This window comes from Capsicum annuum, chromosome 10 (assembly GCF_002878395.1).
Source record: "Capsicum annuum cultivar UCD-10X-F1 chromosome 10, UCD10Xv1.1, whole genome shotgun sequence".
Classification (NCBI taxonomy): domain Eukaryota; kingdom Viridiplantae; phylum Streptophyta; class Magnoliopsida; order Solanales; family Solanaceae; genus Capsicum; species Capsicum annuum.
Genome location: NC_061120.1, coordinates 91,070,654 through 91,076,362, shown reverse-complemented (window position 1 = coordinate 91,076,362; position 5,709 = coordinate 91,070,654).

The window sequence follows — 5,709 nt, the reverse complement described above, 5'->3', positions numbered from 1 at the left end:
GGCTAGCCCATTGATTTGGGCTATAAATGATGAGCCCACTTTGCTAAGACCAAGATATTGTCATATTCTAAAGGCCTAAATAAGCACCACGTGTCAAATGAGGTGTCACGCCAAGTCAAGTGAAGGAGACAATAGGACCATGCCACATATCAAAATGATGCAGCAGGCCTAGTGAAATCAAAAGCTCATAAAAATGCCAGATCACTTGAATTCTATTGGTTAAAGGAAGTCCATCTTTATCTTGACTTTTCTATTTCCACAACTATAAATAGGGGTCTCATAATTCAGAAAAGAGGACCAAGAACTTTAACAAGAAGCAACAGAATGCTCGTGGATCAAATACTGCAATTTCTCTACAAAGATCAAGCACTCAAATTCAGTTCATCAAGATTCAGGATTAAGACCGCAAAATTCAAGAACACATTCAAAAGTACTTGAATTCAAGAACAAGTCAAGATCAAGTCCATCAAATCAAAAAATCAAGTTCAAATTCAAGATCAAGCTCGAAGCCCTTGAATTTATTTTTGAAAAGGCAAATTAGAGGATTCATAGAGATTGTAACACTCACATTGAAATTAGTAAACTGATTGTTGCAATATTTTTCTTATCTTGATTATTTATTTTCCGATCTAAAAGTTGTATTGTCTAACACTCATGATTTATTCTTTTCAAAAAATAGGAGTTTAAGCATGGAAGTACTATTAATGGATATCATATACTACTGTTGGTGTAATATACCATAATATACAATAATTATTATAGCTGAAATAAAATGAACAAAAAATAAAAAAAATAAGATAATCTTCTTCTTGGTTAAGGCGTGATATCTCTCTCTCTTTAAGAAGATTCAAGTCCACTGCGGCGTAATCTACACCAATCTAGCAGTATATCTCTTAACTTGTCCCTCCAGGATAAAATAATCCATCAACAATGTACAACTCAAGCAACTACGAATTAGTTGAAGAGTCCAAAGCTCCACCATAAGAACACCTTCCTTCATCATATTATTACTCTGTTTATCATAGTGAATATAGTTGTAGACTTAGAATATTATCTTTGTCTCCAACTCTCTCTCTTTTACTTCTATAGTTACTCTACTTTGTATAGTGAATATAGTTTAAGACTTAGAATATTTTATTTGTTTCAACTCTATCTTCACTACTATATTTACTCTTGTCATCTTTTTCTTTCCTATAATATATTAACACAAATAAAGAAACACCACTATTTATAGGTGTAAAATTCTTTCATGTAATAAATAGGATGAATGGGGGGTAGTATTGTAGGTAGATGAATAGTCTTGATGTTACATGAGTTGCATGAAAGTAATGGTCATGGAGTTACACGAACTAAAGACCTTGAGAGTTACAAGAAATAACTATCATTTTTATCAAAATTTATATCCACTAACATAAAAAGATAGTGTAGTGAATTACAAGAATAATGACACCACTTTCCTCATTTTATGCCTACTAATTGTCATGAACTTTAATATTTTTATTTTAATAATAAAATACACCAACATTTTCCACTTATTTTAATAATGAAATAAGAGAGTTATCACCAATTTAGTTGAAGGGAGATTATTATGCATAATGAAGGTGTGCTCTGCATTGAACCTTAACTTAGTAAAACATTAAACTTTACTCCAGAGTTAGTAGTGGTGTCAGACTTGAACGATGACTGCTTAAGGGAAATAAAGATCCCTTTTTACACTCAATAATCAAGGTGTTAACATAAGCTAAATAACCAGCTCATTACAGCCTTGTGCTATCTCGATTTTCATGAGTATTTTTAAGAATAAGCTCAATTCTCATAGGAAGCAGCCTACTTCCACACTCACATAGGTGAAATCTTTCAAGGGTGATCCTATAATTTTGAAACCCCACTCATACGAGTTACATAATTTCATTAAGAGTTCTAGACTCAACTTTCACAAATCATTATAGGAACAAAATTCACTCACACCATAAGGAAGGATAAAATGATAGTGCATTACACAACAAGTCATCATATGATTTTTTTTCTATTGAACCTGGTTATAAGATCTCTAGTCCCTGGATTGGGTTTCCTCATATATGACTCAAATTTTTGAGCTTCATCCCCCCCCCCCACCACCACACCCCTCTCGATGTATTTCATACCCTTTATCTTGCTAAGGCCTTGTATATTTCATTTGCAAGATAATCACATAATTTGACATATCATTTGCAAGATAATCACATAATTTGACATACTCAATGTTAGTGGTACCACTTGTCAAGTACAATATCACGATATTATTTTTTTCTCATAGATCTGAATTTACTGTTATAATAAAAGTTTCAAACTCTACCAATAATAGTGATGTTATCAAAATAACTCAAAACTAGAGAAATTAGTCAAAATAGAGTGATTGATTAATTCACTTTTTCACTAGTTGAACCTAAAATAATTACTTCAACCTCCATGCTAGAGTTAACAAATAATAATTTGCTTTTTCATTTCAAAAAATAACACCAATTTTTTCCAACTGCATCAAAAACACTTTTAAGTTCAACATGATTTATTTTAATAAAGCAAGCCACAACTTTTTTTTCAAGTAAATAAACTTGATTTTCTTGTAAAACCTGCTTAAGAACTTTTCCTCAATTTTCAGGCCAAGTACAGTTAGCCACATATCTTATATTTTTATAGGCTAGCAAACTCATTTTTTATTTGTCACATCATTTTCACATATTTGATCAAAAAGATTTGTATGACTCATTCAATCAACAAAATTGTATTTAACAAATTTTCACCATAATGTGACATGTCATGAAAAAATTCATCAAATAATTTAGGTATTTTCATTCCTAAAATGAAAATCTATCTCACTCAAATATTTAATGTCAAATGGCTACTCAATATTTTTAATTCTTTCTTTGATAACATGTTAGAGCCAAATTTAAATACATCAAGTCATATGCAAATAGTAACATGCATGTGATTTATTTTAAGACTAATTATCCACTTGTTATGCTTATTTTAACACATTCTCAAAAGTGCAAACATCACATTTTTCATGATGATGTTTTTTTTCATTCTTTATCTTCCACTATTTCAAGAATTTGAATACCACTTTTTGTTCATGAAAAGTAGTACACTTTATTTATTACAAATATTAGGTAGAAGGTTTTTACCTTTTTTCCGCAAGAAATAGAAAAGTTCATTTACCTTTCCTCACTTAAGTTGAACAAGTAGAAAAATACTTTATTCTTCATATCTTCCCTTCCATCTCTTGAAGAGACTAGTGACATTGAGATGTTGAGATCTCACATCTTGATATCTGCAAATTTTTCAAACTGTAACAAAATATGAATCTCCTTAAAAATTATTGGTGTAATATACCACAAATTACAATAATTGTTGCAATCGAAATAAAATGAACAAAACATGAAGAAAATAAGATCATCTATTCTTGGCCAAGGCGCGCATATCTCGCTCTCTGTAAGGAGATTCAAGACCGTTGTGGAATAATCTACACCAATCTAGTAGTATATCTCCTGACTTGTCCCCTCCAGAATACAACAGTCCATCAACGATGTACATCTCAAGAAACTCCAAATTAGTTGAAGAGTTCAAAACCCCACCATAAGAACACCTTTCTTCAACATATTATTACTCTCCTATCAAAGTGAAAATAGTTGTAGACTTATAATATTATTTTGTCTCAGCTCTCTCTCTTTCACTTTTATAGTTACTCTCTTTTGTATAGTGAATATAGTTAAAGACTTAGAATATATTTTATGTCTCAACTCTCTCTCTCACTACTATATTTACTCTGGTCATCTTTTTTTCTCTAACATATTAACATAAAAGAAGAAACTCCACTATTTATAGGTGTAGAATTCTTTCATATAATGAATAGGATGAATGAGGGGTAGTAATATGGGTAGATGAATAGTCTTGATGTTACATAAGTTACAAAAAAGTAATGGTCATGGAGTTACAAGAACTAATGACCTTGAGAGTTAGAAAAACTAATGGTCATCTTTTACCACAATCTGTATCCATTAACATAAAAAGATAATGTAGTGAGTTACAATAACAATGACACCACTTTCTTCACTTTTTACCTACTAATTGTCATGCACTTTAATATTTTTATTCTAATAATAAAATGCACCAACATATACTAAAGCCTAGTAGATTATAATAAGACATAATTTTTATTCAGGAACTGTTACAAATTTTTTAAATAAATTATCATGTTACAATAGTGGTGGACCTAAAATTAGGAGTCGTGGGTGTTCAGGATGTTCGAACACATATATTGACGTGTAAAGTTTTACAATTTTGCCTAAAATTTAAAGCCCGTAGTTTTTTTTTTGGCTTATAGGATGTTTTTTTTAAAAATCTTATAATATCAATTTTAATATATTTTTTCTATAATAATTATATCTAAATTGTATCGAATTTAATGGGTGTTGAAACACTAAAAATTTTGCTATAGATCCACCCCTGTGTTACAATCATTAGCTCGTCCCACTTACAATCATTAGCTCGTCCCACATCTAAAGTTTGGCTATGACAATATACGTACCTTTTCATAGTTGTTGAGCAAATATCATCATTTTTCGAATTCATGGGCAAGGTCAACCAAAGTTTTCCCAACACTTCATGGGAGCAAAATAAGCATCATTGGAAAAATGTGAACCAACCAAAATTGCATACAATAGTTGTAGCAACAAATCAAATAATAATTCTAGCATTGCTTTATATGTTTCATAAACGATATATCAAATTGAGATGGTTTCAAAAATAAGTTTTGCAAGTCTCAATGTACAGATAAGTTGAGGAACAAAATGAAGTAACTAAATTGAGTTCACAAAGTTAGTTAATGACCAATTGCCTTTAGAGAATTAGTTAGTTAATTATACCTTCACTGAGTTAGTTATAAGTTTAAGATTTCGTTAGTTAAATGATCACCTAATTATATAGAAGCTTCTACATTGTGTGTATACATATGTATTGTTGTTTCGGGTACACAATCTGTATTTGGGCAAAACAACTTCAACACAAGTTCAAGATTATATAAAGAACACTTATGAAGTTTTTCAACACAAGTTCAATATGAATTATCAAAGAAGTGTGTTATTTTATTAAGAAATAAGATGAAAATAAAGTAAACTAAGTTCTCTGAATTCACGAGTATCCTTAAGGAACAATTTCCCTCAAGTACCCGAGGTTATGGAATTTTTCTCTTTGGATAAAATGACTTCACAACTAGAATGTAGTGGTACCTCAAACGTTCTGATTTTCCTTGAACTAACTCAATGGGAAAACATCATCGATCGATCATTTGACAAATCCAAGTCCAAAGTCGAAGCCGAGCTGAGCAAGTGACGACGACGATACGAGGCACCTCTTGGTTCTTGCCTCACTATTCATGTGAAGTTTGCGTTTATTAATAAGAACACATGAAAGTTTTATTCTCCCACCAATGTGTGAGAATTAGTTAACTTTCCTTATTGTGAGCACACTTTCCTTTTAGGTGAGTTTTTACTTTTTCCCTACTAATTCCCTCCATTTTCATTCACACTTTCAACTTGAACCCAACAATCTGCCACATGAATGGGGAATGGATACTCTTTGTAAAATTTTATGGACAAGTATGTGATCATCAAGCAAAGACTGATTGCATCTGGATAAGTGGTTTTCCCTTTGAACTTTTCATAGTGAACATGC